The sequence below is a fragment of the Capsicum annuum genome, chromosome 3 (assembly GCF_002878395.1).
Source record: "Capsicum annuum cultivar UCD-10X-F1 chromosome 3, UCD10Xv1.1, whole genome shotgun sequence".
NCBI lineage: Eukaryota > Viridiplantae > Streptophyta > Magnoliopsida > Solanales > Solanaceae > Capsicum > Capsicum annuum.
The window spans coordinates 208881282-208904247 of record NC_061113.1 but is presented as its reverse complement, the minus strand read 5'-3'; the positions used below and the strand labels follow the sequence as shown (position 1 = coordinate 208904247).

Sequence of the window (22966 nt, the reverse complement as noted above, 5' to 3'; positions counted from 1 at the left end):
GAGTACAATGTGGAGAAGGCTGGATTTTCTGAATAATAAAATAACCCACTAAATCGCACTTATATATTACGTACATACAAATAGGTCCTAGGCCCAAAAACATAAAGGTCCATCAACAAAAATTCGGGTCACAACTCTAACAGATATGAATGGAAATCAATCAGCTGTATCTTTAAAATGATATTAGAGAAAGTTTTGAAACAAAAATTCTAACAAACAAGCATTCCCTATCAGAAAGATTTAGACGTTTGAAATATGTCTATCCCATTATTTCGAAACACTTCTGATCGACTAGTCTAAATTGCGTCAGAATTTAGGTAATCCAAATGAAATTTACACCAATCCAATGATATGTGTTCAAGTAGTTGTACTATTTGCATTAATGAAGGGAAAACAGAAAAGTTAGAAGTCTCCCAAATGGTATCCAAGAGTTCTTAGGAGCATTTAAATTGGTTATCAAAAGTATCTAATTATTACATGAGAAATAAGATTTTCTTCTTCTTATAAATGACCTATATGAGGATTTATAAAGTCATACTCTGTATGAAAAAAGAGTAAAAAATGTCACAACATATTGAAAAGGAGAAAATGCTCAAAATAGTCATCAATTATTTGGACTTAGGCTCAAAATGATTCTGTTTCTTTCAAATGCACAAGTCTCTTTTCTTGGTGAAGTGGTGAAGTTTCAGTAATAACACTAACTATCAAGAATTTTTTATCGATAGTGTTGCTTGTATCTTCTTAGTGAACTTGTAGAAGAAGATTGAAAATTTTTGTTTAAATGCGACTTGAGATTTTTCAACATTATTATATTTGGACAATTGTTGGAGTAACTAATAGGGTCCTCCTGTTAGTTTGTCAGCTACAATTAGTGCAAGTTAATTACTTACTTAGTATGTAAATATGTTTCAATCAACTGAAAGTTCATTATACCAGCAGCAAGGATCACTAAATAAGTAAAATGACATAAAGCTTAGAACTTTCCACAACAAAAAAGCTAATTTTTTTTTCTAAAATTGAAAGCTTGATATAGAAATCAGTAAAAAAGATTGAAAAAAATGAAGAAAAAAAGGTACCTCGAAGAGAGAATAGCTAGTTTGAGAAATATGATAGATCTGATTCGTTGATTTCCATCAATAAAGGGATGACATTGCTTTAATTCCCCTTCAAAAAGTTGTCAAAGCTGAATTGGGGGTGCCATCTGTTCCTCCAAAGATCTAGTCGACAACATATTATAAAGCAAAATATGATGCCGGAGAGAAAGAGCTTTCACTGTTTCCCTTAGTGCTGCGTCCACCATACTCGGAGAAAAGAATAGAAGAGGAAGAGGAGACCACAACTACTTCCTTCCATTCCATTGAAAACTGATCTACACATAGGTAACCAATGGTATTGTATTGTACTAGCCAGACCTTAAATTATTCTAATTCATACTCCCTTATGTGAAACTTTCTTTTTTTTTTTCGTTCCAAAAAAAAAAATTTACGTTACTAAAATTATAAATAACTAGTTTGACGAAACATGCGTTGCATGTGGTTGTTGATCCAAAAAATATTTTATCATAAAATAGTATTATAGACTCCTCTATGAGTGTTCAATGTCAAGCATTTTCACTTGTTCACCCAAAATTTTGAAGACAACCAATAAAATTTTTATTATATAAATGCAATAATTTATATATTTATTTCGATTTGATTTGGTTCAAACATGTAATTAATCGTATCCCACCTAATAATTTCTCATAGAATATATTTCTTGAATATTTCGCCATCACTTGCAAGTTCTTCTTGCTCAATTTATTAGAATGTAAGGAGAGGGAAAATAGAATAAACGATCAATTCAATGTCTTATAAATGTACTATTGCAAATTATTTTTTTGTTAATCATCAAATAGGAACCTTAAAATCTTCTCAAGCAACTTGTTAATTTGTTAGTCATAATTAAGTTTACATAATGTTTGATGCAATATACCTTTGCATTATTCGATTATTGCATAGAAAGATCAACAACATCAGAAGGCAGAAGATACTCATATGCACCATTGCTATTCTCCAAATTGAACCTCCCCCTTCCCCCCAAAAAATCAAAACTTAAATAGAAGTATCAATGCATATATGTTCTTAAGACAACACCGTAGAAGCAAGAATGTCCAAATTCTGTTCAGCAAAAGAAAATGTTATCTTCTTTTATATACAACAAACTCGATGAACAATATCTTTAGTCTACTCATTCTGCAATTTAATGTCTTCTCTGTAGTCAAACCTATAGTGTTTGTATTAAATATTTTGCAATGTAGGAAATATTTGTTTAATTATTATTCTAATATTATGTAGAGCGGAAAATGTATCGTACTTGTCATGTGTAAAGACTCACTAATTCGAAAGTTTTATAACATAGAGTGTTGAATTAAAATAAATATATGTCAAAGATATCAAATAAAGTTTGATTAGATAAATTCGACGCTAATATTTAATAACTGAAAATCAACTTATCCTTTTCCATATTGTTCTCCTGCATCGATCTTCACCTTACAATTAGATTGTACATGGAAGAAAAGTTACTTGGATTTCAATCTGAAATCTTAAAGGAAGTCCACAACTTCACTATAAATATAACACAAGCAAAGGTCTAAATTGACAGACAAATCAATTGTGATTTCTATATTATCTGACAATTAAGTGGTAGGAGAAGCAGGGTCTGAAACTGCAGGCTGCTTCCAAAAGTCTGTTTCACAGCCACACGGCCCGATAATAGGCATGGGTAAGGATCTGAAGCATCCAGGAAAGTGAATCAAGGATCTCTGGGAGGTTGGAACATACATATTGACGCCCTAAGCTTTAAGGTTCCACCCAAAAATCAAAACGCTCAACTATCTTCTTGATTTTTACGATTCTTTTCAAAATCTTATACCAATTTTTATATATTTTTTATATAATTATACTTAATATTCATAGAATTTAATCGGAGTCGAAGAACCATAAAATTAAACATAAGTCCACCGCTACATTCTAGTAATAGTCAGATAAGTAATCAGGATCAGACCTTAGCTCTTCCTCAAATATGAAATCATTATTGTTGAACAATCCACCCATTGCATTCAATGAATGCTTAGCAGTAGGTGGAGTTGACCCACTTCTCCACATATTTAGTTGTTTTTCATGATCCTTGACTTCTTGTCATCACTGGTCATATGAGAAAGCTAATAGCTATCAAAATCAACTCAAATTTGTATAATCAATAGACTCTGATTTTCACATCAAAATGGAAATTTAAGGCACATTAAAAACATAAAATAACAATTTGAAAGAAAACTAAAGAAACATTAAAGACAAACTTCAAAGAAGAAAAAGCAAAGAACTTCGAGTAATGCACGTCAATACTTCTCTTTCATAGTATGAGCAAATATCATAAATTTCAGAATCTGAGCAGAATGGAGGAGCTAGGATCACTCATGACTCTGACATTTCAGAGCATGCCATTCTTACCAACCATGCCTTACCTTACGGGCAACCAAACTCTGAACTTCATTCAGTGGTTACCATCCTCCCCCAACAGTTACTGACACCGTAGCTAGAGGTAGGTGATCGAGGTGAAAAAAGAACCTCACTTCTAGAAACATAACGTCAAAGAAATAAAGATATGTAGTCCTTCATAACCACTCTTGGCGAACCGAGCCAAGAGCTCTTCTTGGTAGAAAGGACTCTTCACAAAAGCTTCGACGAGCCTTTTAGCTATTATAGTGCACTTGCAGGAGAAGATGAAGATCTTCTCTCTGATGGTGAGGATTGTGACCAAACAATTATCGACAACTGTGATACTCAGTCCACAGGTGACGCCGGTAGTGCATCCCTCTACAATAGAGAAGGGGAAAAGACCACTAATATACCTATCCAACAGCTCAACAATGCTGAAAATCATAATCTGGAATACACGAGGAGTAAACAGTGCTAGCTTTCTTCGGCAATGTCAGGCCATGGTGAACATCCACAGGCCAACGATGCTGGTTTTACTTGAAACCAAAATGAAAGAGAACAAAACCCTCTGTGATGCCCTGGGCTTCGATCTTCATATTCAATCTAGTGATGTTGGGCTCTCATATGGGATAGCGGTAATGTGGAAAGAAATCCTATTTCATCTTGATAATTTCACTGTTTCAGACCAAGGTATCCGTGTTATGATTAAGGTATTGCTTGATAACTCTCCTTGACTTTTTTCAGCAATTTTTGCTAGTCCAAACTATCACACGCGCACTAAGTTGTGGGAGGAGATTTGTAACATATCTCAAAGCTACTATGGGTTATGGTTTATAGGGGGAGACTTCAATGAAGTTCTCTAAAATAAAGATAAACTAGGTGGAACCCCTATCAATTCCAATAGGGTTAATGCCTTTAGACAATGTGTTAATCAGTGTAACATGATTGACCTAGGCTTTAGAGGTAATAAATATACTTGGACTAATAAGCGCTATAGAAATAGAAGACAACTTATTTTAGAAAGACTTGATAGGTGACTGACAAATAACCTCTGGATAACACGTTACCCAGAGGTCACAGTCATTCACCTACCTAGGACCAATCCTGATCATTCACCTCTTCTCATTGATGTTACTGGCCGTAGACCTAACTACACCCCTACCTCTTTTAGGTTTGAGCCTATGTAGTACAACCAACATTCCTTTAGAGCCTTGGTTGATCAATGCTTCAACAATACCCACAGTATTCTCCATACAATTAAAGAGTTTCAAAGAGAAGAAAAATCCTGGAACACCAACGTATTTGGCAACATCTTCCAAAAACTCAAAAGATTGGTGGCTTGATTAGATGGTATCCAACAATCTAGAAACTACCCCTATAGAAGTTTCCTTCACAATCTTGAAAACAATCTACTTGAGAAGTACCAATTTATCCTCCAATGTGAAGAGGACTTTTGAAAAACAAAGTTTAGAATTATCTGGCTCAGTGAGGAAGATGAAAACACTAAGTTTTCTCATACATCTACCCTTAACAGAAGAAGAAAGAACAAAATCCTCTTTCTTCAGGATGACTCTGGAAATCATATACAAGGAACTGAAGAGATCATCCATCATATCACTAACTTCTTCAGGAACCTGTACACTTCAGAGCATCACTATTCTGAAAAAAGAAACCTTGTTATCGGGGAAGACCCCATTCTGCCAACACTATTAAATACAATCTGGCAAGTCCTTTAAAGAACAGCGAAATCCTCAAAGCCCTCAAACCCTTCCATCCTCTAAAAGCCCCTGGTCCTGATGGACTACACCCCTTTTTTATTATATATTTTTTTCTGAGTTTATGTTATATGTACTTTTTGTCATCGAATAAATAATATTATATATGGATATCTTTCTCAAGTCTTTTGAACAAGATCTGAGTACAATAAGTAATTAATGTTTATAGGAATATTGTACATATCATCTATAAATAAAAAGTATTGGCCAAACCAATATCAATTTGTAAACCTTAACACTAATCTTCTTCTTTGAAAATTCCTTAATACCTCCAAAAGATTGGACATTACCTTATGACATGCCAATACTCATTATATCTAATATTACAGTGGATTTTATTGATTGATCTAAGACTTTCACTTTTTGTAAAATCAAAAAACAAAGTTGGACAAATTTTTATACCCTGGACTGAATTGCCAGTGCTCATCAAATTTCTTTAGTGTTCATGCATTCAGGGAGTAGTTGATAACGCTCAAATTATACTCTTGAATGGCTGTAAGCGATCGTTGTCAATATAAAATCAAACTAGGTTGGGGTCGAATCCCACAGGGAATATGGTGTGAACTCAAGTTTGCGATTTAATCCACTCATAGTTTAATGTTTCCTGAAATGGGGGCTTTAGGTTTAACAAGTTGTTTTTTGTCACTTTACTTTCAGTGTTTGTAAATCAAGAGTTTATGAAATAACCAAAATCATGTTCCCTAGGGCTTTTGGTACATGACAGATGCTAAAAGTGGTTCAAGATTCTTACGGTGGGTAAGATAACAAGCTATCTTTATTGATATTATACTTAAATGTCTCTCGACCTACTTAAGAATTTAATTTGCTAATCCTCTTGGACTTAGGGAATTTCTATTTACTGCACAGATTTTACCTCAGGTTAACCAACCTTGTTACAACGTTGATTATTAAACGAAGTATTTCCGAGTCCCTATTGATAATTCTCTTCCTACTATATTTGATTTCTTTCTCAAGCAAATCAAAATAGGTGTGTATACTGTTTGCAACTAACAGACGTTAATTAAAACTTCAGAATTATCAAAAAATCCTACCACCTTTTGAATCTTGAATACTTAGCACCTCATTAAGACGTAACCCTAGATCCCATAACTCAAGTTAATAGAGTTTAGCCACTCATGATGTAACGAACGAAACACATAATTAAATTCATGATTTGAAAGATAAACTTACAGAGATGAATAATAACTAGTGAATCACAGATTAGATCACAAAGAAAAAAAATCCCCAAATACTGATAATAATCTCTCAAAAATAGTTGTGTTGTTAAAGTCAAGAAGTAAAGAGAGAAAATATCAAAATATGTTGTCCAAAACTCAAGTGCCAACCACTAAAAAAACCCTCAAACAAAGCTTTAAATATTTTACCCTAAATAAGGAAACAAAATCAAGGTTACATCTTTTTCTTGGAATAGACGACGACTATTGGTGATGCCTTATCAGGATCCTGACAACTTATTAAGAATGTTGTCAGGTCTTCTTCAAATTTGCACTAGTCCTGTCTTAGGTTGTCGGCAACTTCTGATGGCTTATCAGGACTGTGATGACTTAACAGAAATGTCGTCACACTTTTGCTCCAATTCTCATGTCCTTCCTAAGTCTGATCGCATTCTTGACGACTTATCACCATTATGATGGCTTATCACAAAATATTATCGATTCTACCAACTGGAATGCATTCTCTATTTAAGGCTGATGATGTCCTTGATAGCCTATCACCGGGCTTACGACCTATCATGAATGTCGTCAACTGCACTTATCTTTTAATTTCTTCAAATTTTAACTTCTTTGCTTTATTTCATGTTGGTTCTCTATCATATCAGCTTAAACTACAAAATCAAACATAAACTAATCAAAAATAACTAAAGTTGCTTAAGACCTTGCAATTATTTATAGTTAAAAGCCTCAAATGTGTTAGCATATTCTCATACATCAACACCCTTAACTTAAAACAATTGCTTATCCTCAAGCAACCAAAACATAACTAAGAGAATACAAAGTACAATTTGGCAACTAACTACTCATATTAGTTCAGAATAATTTCACCATCTCTAAGGTCAGTCAATGTAAAACTCACTGTTGATGTTTTGAAGAACAACCATGCAACTCGCAAGCATCAAGATACAACAAATTTAGCAATAATAATCATGCTATACCAAGATCACACTATCTGAACAAGTCAGTGACTTAGCAACATACCCAATGTGCCCTCACAACAAAGAAATTCTTTTTTCACTCCTATTAGAATTCACATACATAAACATAGGGATAATCACAAGTCTCATTCTTAGAATGAAGTTTTAAACACTGCATGTCAAATTCCATAGGCTTGCCCTTATAGTCAGTACCTAAATCTTCAGGTAGGTCAGTTAGGATCACTTTAGGGCTTTTCTTAGGCTTGTAATGTAGGCTAGGGGATGGTATGATATTCATGGATATTTTAGAGTGACTATGCCTCCTTGGCACTACACTAAACTCTTAGGGTTTCACTTCTCAACCTTATTTTATTGATCACACATGCTCAAGATGATGCGGTCTTTTCAATCATCATATTATCTTTTTATCATCTTTAACACAACTTTCTCTTTCCTTATTCCTTTTTCACTGCATCGAACTTTTTATTCTTTTTTCTTATTTTACCTCTCTTCATGCTCATTTTACATCACGCACCTCTATGATATCCACCCTCAACTTAGTCTATTTGCTAAAGTCAAGGTGCACAGTGTCCCAGGAGGACCAGGGCCAAAACAGGTTCATTGTGAGGTAAATGAAAAGGTGAGAGGTTTCACAAAAAGAAATAGACATATAGGCTCAAATCAGGGATCAAGGGATATTATTCACATTGGGAAGGTCATTTAGGCTGAAAGTGGGTTATAATAAAAAATGGCTTATGATCTTTTCCTAACCCCTATCCTACAGCCTAGGAAGAACTAACAGGGCAAGTTCTAGATTCGGCACACAGTAGGAGCTGAGTAATACCTCTCACACACATGGAACACAAGTACATTGCATATCACTACTGATTTGATTCATGTAATTTGTTCAGCCAAAATCATCGTCAAGTCGCCAGACTAATGCTATAAAAAGATGCACCACAGTCACAGATGAATGCAATTCATACAATTATAAACTCAGATCAATGGAGAGGTGCTCAAAGGTCACAAAATAAGCTAACTACCTCAAGTACCTGTATTACTCCTAATTATCTACCAAAAATTATTACAACAACATCCTATCCTACACCCTCAACTTATAATTAAAAATAAAGCTAAACTAAGGGTTAGAATATACTTGGAATGGATCAATTCCTAGGTTTATGGTCTGCCTCCCATGAAGCGCCTGATTTAATGTCGCGGCACGACTCAGGTATCTCAATTACTTCAAACTTCATCGAGACAGATAATGGTGATACTTTTTATTGATTCTCTCAGACCAATGTAAAGCTTGACACGTTGCCCATTTACCTTGAAGGTACTGCCGTCATCATTTTCAAGTTCCACTATTCTAGATGAGTAGACTTGGCTAACTTTAAAAGGGCCTGACCACTTAGATTTCAGCTTACCTGGGAATATTTTGAGTCTGGAATTGAACGGAAGCACCATGTCATCCTTTTGGAAGTCTCATTTCTCTATCCTCCAATTGTGGTATTTTTCATCTTTTCTTTATGCAGATCTTCTCGTTCATATGCCCTGAGACAGAATTCATCCATCTTATTCAGTTTCCCCAGTCTTAGCTCTGTTGCCTCCTTCTAATTTAAATTCAGCCTTTTGAGTGCCCATAAGGCTTTGTGCTCTAGCTCTATTGGTAGGTGGTAAGTGTTTTCATAGACCAGCTGAAATGGTGACATGCCAATGGGTGTCTTGAATGCAGTACAATATGTCCACAAGGCATAATCGAGCTTTCGAGACCAATTTTTTTGGCTAGCATTTACCATTTTGGCTAGGATGGCTTTAATCTCTCGATTTGATACCTCCACTTGCCCACTGGTTTGTGGGTGGTATGGAGTAGCCATTCGGTGCTGCTTCACCTTATATTTTGCTAAAGCTGCTCAAAATAGTTTGTTGCAAAATTAAGATCCTCTATTGCTTATAATAGTACATGGTACTCCAAAACCAGAGAATACGCTCTTCTTAAGAAAAACAACAACCCTCTTCCCTTCAATATCAGAAAATGCTATAGCTTTGACCTATTTCGAGACGTAGTCAATAGCAACTAAAATATACTTTATCTTACACGAGCTTACAAAAGGACCCATAAAATCTATGCCCCAGACATCAAATAACTCCACTTCAAGTATCTTAGTCAAGGGCATCATGTGTCTTTTGGAGATTGACCCCTACCTCTGACATTGGTCACATTTTAGCACAAACTCATGGGCATCCTTGAATAATGTTGGCCAGTAATAGCCATTCTGCAAAACCTTTCTAGCCATTTGGTCGCTTGCGTGGTGACCCCCAACTGGGGAAGCATAACATGCTTTCAATATGCACAATACATCCACTTCCGGTATGCATTTCCTTATAATATTGTCTGCACATCACCTAAAAAGATACGGTTCATCCCAAAAGTAATGAGTCACATCATGCATGAATTTATTCCTTTGATGGAAAGAAAGGTTTTCTGGGATGACCTCACTCACAACATAATTCGCATTATCCGCATACCAAGGCAATTTTTCCATAGCAACAACTAGGATCTCCTCATCAGGGAATGCATCATTTATCTTTGTTTCATCGCTAATTTCCTATTCACCTCCATTCTAGATAGATGATCTGTAACCTGGTTTTCATAACCTTTTCTATTTTTGACCTCAAAGTCAAATTCTTGCAGCAGTAATACCCATCTAATCGGCCTTGGTTTTGCATCCTTCTTAGCCATCAAATACCTCAAGGCCTTATGGTCGGTGTGGACCACCACTTTGGTCCCAAGCAGATATGATCTGAATTTCTCAAAAGCATACACTACGGCCAAAAGTTCCTGTTCAGTGATGGTGTAATTCTTTTGTGCTCCATTAGTGCTTTGCTGGCGTAATATATCAGATGAAATAATATGTACCTCTTTTGTCCTAATACAGCTCCAAGGGCAATACCACTAGTATCACATATGATCTCAAATAGTTTTGACCAGTCAGGTGCAACAATAATAGGGGCCTCAACCAACTTCTTTTTAAGGCATTCAAATGCCATCAAGGACTCATCATCGAAGGAAAACTTCACTTCTTTCTCCAAAAGTTTGCAAAGTGGATTTGTAACCTTTGAGAAGTCTTTTATAAATCTATGATAAAAGCAGCATGTCCAAGAAAACTATGCACTCCCTTCACTAAAATAGGAGGTGGTAGTTTCTCAATAACTTCCACTTTTGATCGATCAACTTCTATCCCTTTTTAGAAATTTTGTGGCTGAGAACGATGCCTTCCTTTACCATGAAATGACATTTTCCCAGTTCAACACCAAATTAAATTCAACACATCTCTGGAAGGCTAGATTCAGATTTGCCAAACACATCTTGAATGAATCACCCACCAAAGAGAAATCATCCATGAATACCTCTATGGTATTCTCTACCATGTCTAAAAAGATAGACATCATACATCGTTGAAAAGTGGCGGGCGCATTGCATCGCCCAAATGGAATCCTCTTAAATGCAAAGGTTCCATATGGGCATGTGAATGCCATCTTCTCCTGATCTTCAGGAGCAATGCAGATTTGGTTGTATCCAAAATAACCATCCAAGAAGCAATACCATCCCCTTCTAGCCAATCGATTAAGCATTTGATCCATAAAGGGCATTGGGAAATAGTCTTTCAGAGTCCAAGAATTCAACTTACGGTAGTCCATGTAAAATCTCCACCTAGTTACAGGTCTGAGTGGAATCAACTTATTTTTTTCATTAGCAACCACCGTTATGCCCCCTTTTTTGGGCACGCATTAAACTGGGCTCACTTACTTACTATCAGAAATAGGGTAAACCACTCCTGCATCTAACCACTTAATAATTTCCTTCTTAACCACCTCTTGCATTGGTGGGTTAAGATGGCGCTGATGCTCTATGGTTGGAATACAATCTTCCTCAAGTTGAATTTTATACGTGTAGATGCCCGAGAGAATGCCAATAATATCTGTGATGGTCCAGCCTATAGCTCTTTTATGCCTCTAAAGTACTAAAATAAGTGCGTTTACCTGTTGCTCATCCAAATCAGCCGCAATAATAACAGGTAGTGTGTTACCATTGCCCAAAAACACGTACCATAAGTGTCTAGGCAGTTCTTTCAATTCCAACACTGGAGGCTCCTCAATAGATGGCTTGGATGGTGGTGTTGGTAAATTAGCAAGGTCAAGGTCTAGCTTTTTAGGAGCATAAGGATATGAACCCATTCCTATCAAATTACAAACAGTCTCTTCATACTTCTCGATGCGTTCACTATTATAATTCATCATAATTGTGGCCAAAGGTTCGATAACAAGTTGCTCAGTTATGGACACTTCTTGTTCATCCTTATAATACACATCAACTACTGAGAACATCCTCATTTCTTCATGTTGCTTCATTGACTTACCTACAACAAACTGGACCACTTCATTATTCATCCTGAATAAAAGCTCATTCGCTCTCAAATCAATTAACACACTTCCGGTTATGAGGAAAGGTATACCCAAAATTATGGGCACCTCAATGTCCATCTCGTAATCCAGAATAATAAAGTCTGCAGGGAATATAAAGTTGAACACCTTCACCAACACATCATACAGAATACCAATAGGTCACTTTACTAACCTATCCGCCATTATGAGTGGCATGTTGGTGGGTGTGGGATTTCCCAGACCCAACTTTCTATAAACAATTAGTGGCATCAAAGTAACTCTTGCTCCCAGATCACATAATACCTTGGCGAATTCCATAGTCCTAATTGTACAGGGAATAGTAAATGCACCCAGGTCTGGTTTCTTCTACACCACGGTCCTTGTAGAAATAGCACTACAATGGTGGAGATTTTTCTCCAATTCATAGCTTACAGCTCTTTTCTTATTCACAAGTTCCTTTATGAATTTTGCGTATCCTGGCATTTGCTCAAGTGCCTCAACCAAAGGCATATTTATTGTCAATTGATTGAGCATTGCCATGAATTTGCTATATTTTGTATCATCAGCCTTTTTTTCAATCGTTGAGGAAAGGGAACTGGTGGTCTTGGGCTTGTTTTCAACACCACTTCCTCTTTTTTCTCTCTTTTCTTCTCCGAAGCATTAACAAAACTATCCAGCTTCTTAGACTCCACTGGATTGCTTTTTTTGGATTTATCAACAACTACCTCACCATCTACAAATTTGCCCACAGAAGGTCCAGGTAATATCTTACCACTCTTAGTGGTAATCATCATACATGAGCCATCATTTTGCGAATTTTGAACCGTATCGCTTGGTACCGTACCGCTCTTTCTCTGGTTAAATGCAGTAGAAAGTTGGCTCATCTGCTGCTCCAACTGTTTAATGGTAGTAGAGTGTGAGTGTACCAACTGACTGATAGATATCAGATCAATCTTCACGGTAGTTACACCAGAGTTGGTGGCCTCAACTCCCTTCAACAATTTCTCCATCATGTCCTCCATGGACATTTTCCCAAAGCCTGTTGCAGCAGCTTCCCAATTTCCAGGAGGAACATATAAACCACTCCTGTCATTATTGCTTCTCCAGTTTCCTTGCTCCCTGTCGTTGTAACTAGGCTTCTCATAAATGTTCCGACCTTGATTCTCTTGGCTATTACCTCGAAACCCCCTCTGATTATTAACATAATTCACCTCTTCTTCAGGATCCACATCCACTCGGTCTTGAGATGCTAAAACTTTTAATTTCTCAGTCTTCCCTAATAATAAGTGCTTGGTGGGCAAGTCCATCTGAGTCTTTAATGGGCCATGATCCTGCTTCTTATCTCTCCTATGTTGTTCAACAGATATACCAATAAAAATAGTGGGGCTTGCTACGATAGACTCCTTGGTATGCCAAGCCCAACCCTATTTGGTGATTCTATTTAGCATATCTGAGGCATCTTGTAAAGACAGATTAACAAATGAACCACCAGCAGCATTAATTACAATTGACTTTGTTACAGAGTTGAGGGCCCTGTATAAAGTCTCTATCAAGTGTAGTCTGTCATATTATTGTTCGAACACTGTGTTAGCTTCTTCTTGAATCTCTCCCAAGTCTCATTCAAAGCTATTGCTGATTTCATCCCTCAACTATAACCTCTTGGAGGGTGGAAAAAACCATTTTAGGAACACTTCTTTCAATTGCCTCCAGTAGGTGATGGAATCAAGCGTAAGCTCATTTATCCCCAAGGTTACCTCCCCAGATAGAGACAACAGGAACAACCTTAAACGGATAGCGTTTTGGCCCACTCCTGGGTTATTAAAAGATTTTCAAATGGTGACAAAATTCACCAGATACAGGTTTGGGTCATCCCAGGAAGGCCACCAAATAACCCTTTCAGATTGAGGAGTTGGATCATAGTACTCGTAATGTTGAACTTGGCTCCAGGTGCCAATGGTGGAGGAATAATTACACCCGTTGCACCTTTCCAATCCATGCTATCATCATCACCATTTAGATCATACTGGACTACCTGGTACTCTTGTCTTCCTTGGAATAGATGGTTCTGGTTAACATTACATAGCACTTTTTCAGCTATCTGCTCTGGACGCCTTGGGTTACCATGGTTCAATAACTCCTTGTCCCCAAATCTTTATCCTCAAGGTTTGGATATCGTGAATGTTGCCTAATATTTTTCACATTCACCCGAGCCCTAGCTAAGGCTGCCAGTCTATCAGCCTTTTGCTGTTCTGCCATTCTTCCTATTCGTTGTGGTTTCGGATTTAGTGGTAATAATGTTTCTCTGTAACTTTTGGTGGTTGTCATACACTATAAAATCCTACAAATAAACATAAATCTAGGAAACTTAACTAATAGTCAATTAGTGCATACAAACTTCAGCTTACAACCGTATTTCCCGGCAACAGTGCCATTTTTGATAATGCTCAAATTATACTCTTGAATGGGTGTAAGCGATCGTTGTCAATATAAAACCCAACTAGGTTGGGGTCGAATCCCACAGGGAATATGGTGTGAACTCAAGTTGTTTGCAATTTAATCCACTGATAGTTTAATGTTTCTTGAAATTGGGGGTTTAGGTTTAACAAGTTGTTGTTTTTCACTTTAATTTCAGTGTTTGTAAATCAAGATTTTATGAAATAACCAAAATAATGTTCACTAGGGCTTCTGGTACATGACAGATGCTAAAAGTGGTTCAAGATTCTCACGATGGGTAGGATAACAAACTATCTTTATTGATGTTATACTTAAATGTCTCTCGACCTACTTAAGCATTTAATTTCCTAATCCTCTCAGACTTAGGAAATTTCTATTTACTGCCCCAATTTTATCTCAGGTTAACCAACGTTGTTATAACGCTGATTATTAAACGAAGTATTTTTGAGTCCTTGTTGATAATTCACTTCCTAATATATTTGTTTTCTTTCTCAAGCAAATCAAAGTAGGTGTGTCTACTGTTTGCAATCAACAGACATTAATTAAAACTTCAAAATTATCAAGAAATTCTACCACTTTTTGAATTGAATACTTAGCACCTCATCAAGACCTAACCCCAGATCCCATAACTCAGGTTAATGGAGTTTAGAGACTCATGATGTAACGAATGAAACACATAATTGAATTCTTGATTTGAAAGATAAACTTACAGAGATGAATAATAACTAGTGAATCGCAGATTAGATCACAAAGGAAAAATCCCCAAATACTGATAATAATCTCTCAAAAATAGTTGTGTTGTTAAAGTCAAGAAGTAAAGAGAGAAAATATCAAAATATACTATCCAAAACTCAAGTACCAACCACTAGAAAAACCCTTAAACAAATATTTAAATAGTTTACCCTAAATAAGGAAACGAAATCAAGGTTATAGCTTTTTCTCGGAATAGACGATGACTATTGGTGACGCCTTATCAGGATCCTGATGACTTATCAAGAATGTCATCAGGTCTTCTTCAAATCTGCACTAGTCTTATCTTAGGTTGACGACAACTTCTGACGGCTTATCAGAACTGTGATGACTTATCAGAAATATCGTCACACTTTTGCTCCAATTCTCATATCTTGCCTAAGTATGATGGCATTCCTGATGACTTATCACCATTATGACGGCTTATCACAAAATGTCATTAATTCTACCAGCTGGAACTCATTCCCTGTTTAAGCCTGATGATGGCCTTGCTAGCCTATCACCGGGCTGACGACCTATCATGAATGTCGTCAGCTGCACTTGTCTTTTAGTTTCTTCAAATCTCAACTTCTTTTCTTTATTTCATGTTGGTTCTCTATCATATCGGCTTAAACTACAAAATCGAATATAAAATAATAAAAAATAACTAAAGTTGCTCAAGACCTTGCAATTATTTTGTGTTAAAAGTCTCAAATGTGTTAGCATATGCTCACACATCAGTAGTGTGTGTGTGTGTGAACTTGTTCGTATTTTTATAGTTTTATATTTATGTAATGCTTACAACATCATGGGATAGTTTCTTGAGTAGTTGAATGAAGCTAGTTATTGTATATATTATATTCGGTAGCTTTTTTTGCACCTATTAATTTTCTACCAATAACTTAGGCATCATTTGGAGCTAATTAAAGTAATACAAGTGTATTAATAATGCAAGGATTAGTTATTTATCATATTGATGTATTAAGCATGAAAAATAGAAAATATTAATGAAATAAGAAGATAAAATGCATTATTTTCACCCTGTACTATAAACGAAATTGCTGAGATATATTTTCACCCTGGACTAATTAAAATTGTATTTTTGACAACCTTAAGGCCTACGTGGAACATACATGACACACTGCGTGAATCATCATACTGAAGGTCCACGTAGACACATGTATGTGCCACATACGTACTTAAGGTTGCCAAAAATATGATTTTAATTAGTCTAAGGGAGTAATAGGACCCCCTTTAAGTTGGGGTGCATCTTAGAAATTTCATTTATAGTTAAGGGTGGAAACAATGCATTTACTCAAATAAAATCACAACAAACAGTGTGATAATTGGGATACATGATCATATTGATGTATTAAGGATAAAAAATAGCAAATATTAATAAAACAAAAAATATAACAAACAATATGATAATCGAGATACATGAACAATACAATTAAACCTAAAATTTATACAAAAGTTTCTTAAAGTTTGGTTGAACATTAATTTACCACTTGTATTAAATAGAGAAATAGCAAATCTATAATAAATAATAGGATAATAAAGATGATTGAACAATGAGGACACACCAAATTCGGGATATAGGTGGACATGCTCGAAGTCAATCACGCTGCTGGAACTGAGCACCAGGACCTACATTATAATACAATGTAGAACATAGACATATATGTGGATCAGTACTTTTGGAATGTACGAGTATATGGGGGTGAATGCATAAGTAAAACAACAATTCAATATTCATATAAACTTGTAAAGAATGCATGCTAAGTGTAAATGGTTCGCCTATAGCTTGAAGAAAACAAAAGTTGTAAAATAATTAGCATGAGTAATGAAGCATAAGTATGAACTTTGTGAGCCATCACACTTAGTTTCTAAAAGATTTTCTTTTATTTTCTTTAGGGAGGTTCTTCTAACCGACATACACCATGTGAGCTATCATGGAGTCCAGCGACTTACCCACAAATAGGAGAACTCCTATTGTAGAAAGCTATCAATGATCACTATACTTAACCCATATTGGGACTTGAACCTATGGGGGCACGTAGTTATAACACCCCACACTTTTCTTAGCTTAAAATCATCCAAAAATGTCAAAGATTTTCTTCAAATTTGAATACCTTTTATTTCATGTGGTATTTTACAGATTTCAACTTTCCATTGTATGGGAAATTGAATAAGCTTTCCATCGATACTAAGTTTGCCCAATTTCGACTCTCGGTGAAGGAGTTATGACATTTTTAAGTTGACAGTATGCCACTTGGTCACTTGGCGCGTCGCGGAGCAGCAAAATGACAATCGTCAATTCCAGTGGCCCTCCGCGATAGCCCCACATCACGGAGAATCCCAAATTCCCAATTGTCCCATTCCAGTTGCCCAACATGATGTTGGCACGTCGCGCTAGTGGCCAAAATGACAAAACAATAGGGCACCACGATTGTGTCTCATCATAGAGTCTACCCAGTTTCCAATTTTCTAAATTCCAGTAAGCCACCACGATAGTGGTGCGCCGCGGTGGCCACCCAAATCAAAAAATAGTACATTTTCCAGTTCTGCATAGAAGTTTAAAATGGGTATTTTGGTAAATCCCCAAGGCCCCAATCACCCAAACATAAAATTTAAGCCTATTCTAAGAACTTTATACTTATTTCATCAATTTTCTCTCAAAATAAAATCCTAGAACTCAAGAGCTTTTTCTTCAAGAAATCAAAAATATCCTCCATAGATTCTCCAAGAAAGCTCCAAATTGAGGATTCCCAAGGCAAGATAATCAAGAACTCATGTCCAAGAACTCGAATAGGAATCAATAGATCAAGTTTCTTCAACTAATATTCAATCAAGGTATGTGGGGTATTTCCACAAGGATAATTCTTTCATCCTTGTGCCCAAAACTTATTTTAAGTATAAATTTCCTGAATTTTATGTGATTTCCCATGAAATTGAAGTTAGGGTTTATACCCAATATTACTATTTATAAGATTATGAGATTTCAAGTGATTTTGAAGTTGAGTTGCATGTTTATGTTCATATTTTCATGCATATTGCAGAAATTTTCAGATTTTAAGTTGATCTATAAATGTTTACATTACCAAGCATGAATATTATGTTGTTTTAACATGAGTTTGATGCATGGGTCATTAAGCCCTAATTAAAGATTGTTATTTCAAGAGTGATTGTGCTATGGGCACTTTATGACTAGATTCTTTTTAGATTATTGGTAAAGATTTGACCTTCTGGTCTCAGAATAGATGTGAAATCCACTTTACAAATTCAAATTACAGATTTAGCTTTAAAGATATACAGTTGGTTTTCATTGTAAACCAGTATACTATTTTAAAGTGGATTTCCATCAAAATGAGAATACAGATTTAGTGGGAGTTATACTTAGCACTGAGTTGGGTACATTACTACGGTTTCATACCACAGAACTACATGCCAATGTAGGATTTAGATTATTTCCACTTCTACGTGGATGATATATGTGTGATCACTTAGATAGGTTATATTCCCTAGCAAGAGTATGACTCCTCTCCTCAACGTGATAATTCCTCCTTAGGGGGACAAGAATGTTGGACTCTATAAATGCTCACATGGTTTATGTCGGTTAGAAGAATCTCCTATACAGATTAAGTTTTCAGATTTCTAAACCCTTATGATTAATTATTTTCCCTTACAAAAAAATTATTGAAGTATTTTCCCCTGATAGCTAAAGTAAAAGATCTACAGAAAAGCTTTTAGAAAACTAAGTGTGAAGGCTCTTAAGTTTTACTCAGATTATGCTTTACAGAAAGATATTAGCTACAGATTTCAGCTTTCAAATTTAAAGTGAGTCCTTTCTACACTTAGGCAGCATGACTTAAAGAGAGAATACAAGCACAACTTTTAGAACTAAATGTTATGACTCACTAGATTTATAAAGCATGATTTGTTATTCATGATTTTAGATTTCAGTATTTCAGATATTCCAGCATATGTGAGTCATTTACATTTATCATGCTTTGTTTTAAAAATTGTGACGATGAGATGATGTTTTACTTATGCATTCACCCCATATACTTAGTATATCCTCAAAGTACTAATCCACATTTATGTCTATGTGCTACATTGTCTCATAATGTAGGTACGAGTTATAGCACACATACCATATTCAGAGAGTTGCAGATTCTAGCTAGCAGATGATAAGTCCTCCTACTTCGGGGACTTTAGTTAGATGTTATTTATGTACTTTACTTTATTACTCATATGTATTAATTAGGGGTAGTTGGAATCGTGTCCCAAATATCTATAGTCAGTATAGTAGAGGCTTCATTGACATCAGTTAGAGTCAGTTATATAATTTTAGTCCCTCTTTTTAGACTTTATCAGAATGTAAAAGTTGTACCAATATTGTAATTTCGTAGATTCTATCATTTTTATGTTTCCACACAGTAAACTTAGTCATTTATATATATTTATTCAGTGCTTATGAGTTATACCAATAGAAGGGTTAGCTTGGGATCACTTGTGGTCCTAAGCACCGTGTGACATCTCGAGATAGTAATGTGTGAGCAGATGCTAACATATTTGACGCTTTTATGTAACGCCCTAGAAAATGGGTCCCAGAGCGCCACACGGTGCTTGAGGCTACGAGTAGCCCCAAGCTAACCCTATGAGCCATTTTCATTCAGTTCAACACAAATCAACGAGGTTTCCATAAATAACCCTCAAATATCAACAGAGTAATCATCATCCAAGAAAAAAATAATTTAGAAAGATAACAAAATATGATTTATTAATCAACTCCCAACATCTATACTAGCCTGACAAGCCTCTAAGAAAATCAATAAAATTCGCAAGCCATTGAGACATGCCCTGACTGACTCATACTCAGTTATCAAATGTAAATAATTCCGTGAAACCAACTTCAGACATCACGTCCTCGGAACATGAGGACTCACCACAACAGAATATGTAGAACAGCATGCGTGAAGAATCACTGTCAAACCTGGACTGAGCACCTGAACCTACATTCCGAGAAAATGCAGCCCACATCCGAAGATGTGGTTCAGTACCATGGAAAGGAACCGAGTATATGGGGGTGTATGCAGTTGTATAAACATCATCATCATAAATATTTATAAGAAATATGCAGGATGTATGAAAGACTCACATTGCCCGAAGAAAATCATCATAATCATGAGAGGATGAAATAAGTACAATAACACATATGAGTCATCATATAATTTTTCAATCACTTTCAGTTCATCAAGAATATCAATTCTCATAATCTAAATATCATTTAAATCTTTTGAAAGAATAACTTTCACAATTCCACTTTCAAATCACTTCACCATTCACCATAGACATAAGGAAACACACACACTGGGAGATCCTATAATCGACATAAACCATGTGAGCTACATGGAGTACAACGTACAACCCACGTTGGGGAGAGCTGTCCTATCCTTGCCATCGGAGTAAGACTATCGATATCAAATCCACACAAACTAGTGATCACTATATAAATCAGCCTCAGGCTCACTCCTAAGAGGGCACGTAGTTCTAGGGAAGTAAGGTCACTTTATACCTCCCACTTGGTGCTAAAGATTTCTCCCGGACTTAGCTTAGATCATTTCAAAGACAATCCACAACAAAACAATTTCAGTAATATATAAATATACATCGGGAGCCATCATGCTTCCGATCTATCAAAATCAACCACGTTGTGGATTTCTTTCACACTCGAGTTCAAAACAACTCCACTAAGACCAAAAGGTCAAATCATTCAAAATATCTCAAATATTCAACATCAACGTGATTATAACACGCACTTTCTAAAAAAAAAACACAATTTCCAATGGAGATTCACGACCCAAATATCAAAATCCTGATAAATATTGTTCAAGATTCATGCTTTATATCTCCACACATGTAAATTCATATTTCAAAATCATAAACATCAAGATTTTATAATAATCATCATAAGATATGGGTTCATGCTTCAAATTCATAAAAATCAAATAAAAATCATGCCTTTGTAAAGAAAATTACTTTTGGGCACAAGAACGAAAGAGAGTTCTTGTTGAAAAACTCCACATACCTTGAATGATGAACCTTAGATTGATACTCGTTTTTGAGATGTTAATCGTGCCTTTGAATGATGGCTCTTGGAGTTTTTGAACTAGGAACTTGGAATCTTGAATAAATTTGCAGAATTAATGGTGAACTTTTGAGGTTCTTAAAGTTGGATGTAGGAGCTTAGGGTTTTCTTTTTGAGGGGATTTGATGAAATATAATATATAATGCTTCTAATAGGCTTTAATATAGGGATTGGATGGATTTTGGGTGAGGGGAAATGACCAAAACGCCCCTAAAAATCAAATAATTCTTGAATCTGTCCTTTGGTGGACTTTTTTGATAGTCTAAAGTAGATCAACGATAACGTTTTACTTCGATATCCAAATTGGATCAAACTAATTTCATTAGAAAGAGGACTCTCATATATTTCCGTTGATATATAGTATCTCACCCAGATCATTGTGTACAAGGAGTTATGATCGTTTGAAGTTGACCCAAAAATTTGCTTTTGATAGGCTGAAGTAGATCGACCATAACTTTTTGCTCCGATAGAAAAATTGGATGAAACCAATTTCATTGGAAAGAGGAGTCGTAGAGATTTCCGTTGATCTATAGTAGATCACCCAGATCATTATGTATAAGGAGTTATGATTGTTTAAAGTTGGAAAAAAAATACGCTAGGCGTTAATACTTTTTCCTGCATGTTTTACTGTTCACTACTATTCCCAGTTTGATCGAAATGTTCATAACTCGTGCTCGGGTGTCCGTTTTGGATGATTCACATATTGTTGGAAATCTTATTCGATACTCTACGCAATGGTGGCTCATAATCTTAGACATTCCACACGAAAAATTTATAATTCATTCTAGAAGATAGAACCCAACACATTTACGCACAAAATTTCAACGAAAAAATTCCTGGGGTGTTACGTCATCCCCCTTTGGAAACATTCGTCCTCGAATGAGGCTAGACATGCCAAGATTCGATAGGGAATAGAGCATACAGCTGAAACCATTCGTTAGACTCATCACCACATCGTTTCTCACTCCTAATGCAACATAGAATGCATAATATCAAGAAACTACAGTTGAACATATAAAAAATGACAGCTGAACTGCTGTAACTTTTATCAAAAGTGAATGATTTAGGAAAGAACGGTACCTTCAGCTTGATCGGAGTTCGCGAAAAATAGGTGCGGGTACTTGGATCGCATATCCGCCTCAGCTTCCCAAGTTGCACCCTCAACAGATTGGTTTCGCCACAACACCTTGACCAAGGGAACTTCTTTGTTCCTTAGTCTTCGGATACTGAAATCAAGAATCTCAACAGGAAACTCATCAAACGAAAGATTTTCTTGAATGTCAGCACTCACAGAGGTATCCACTACCACAGCATCGCTAATATGTTTTCTAAGCATGGAGACATGGAATATTGGATGAACAGAGGACAACTCGGAAGGCAACTCGACCTCATAAGCTACCTTACCAACACGGCTAAGAATTTTGTAAGGACCAACATAACAGGGACTAAGCTTCGCCTTCTTTCCGAATCTCTTCACCCCCCTCATGGGTGAAATTTTCAGATACACTAGGTCACCAACTTCAAACTCAAGGTCTCTCCTTCTAACATCCGCATATGACTTCTGATGACTCTGCGTAGTTTTCAACCTTTCCCTAATCAACTTAACTTTTTACATAGCCTCAAATACCGAATCAGGACCACTCACAGCCGCTTCACCCACCTCGAACCAATCTATGGGTGATCTACACTTCCTCTCATATAAGGCTTCAAAGGGAGCCATGCCAATACTAGAGTGAAAACTGTTATTGTAAGCAAACTCTATCAACGGTAATTGATCATCCCA

At 36.0% G+C, this 22966-nt stretch overlaps 1 pseudogene; it reads right to left on the bottom strand.

Moving 5' to 3' along the window:
• Positions 1 to 2674: 2674 nt before the first annotated feature.
• The window catches only part of LOC124896799, a 22898-nt pseudogene continuing 2606 nt past the window's right edge, over positions 2675 to 22966 (bottom strand).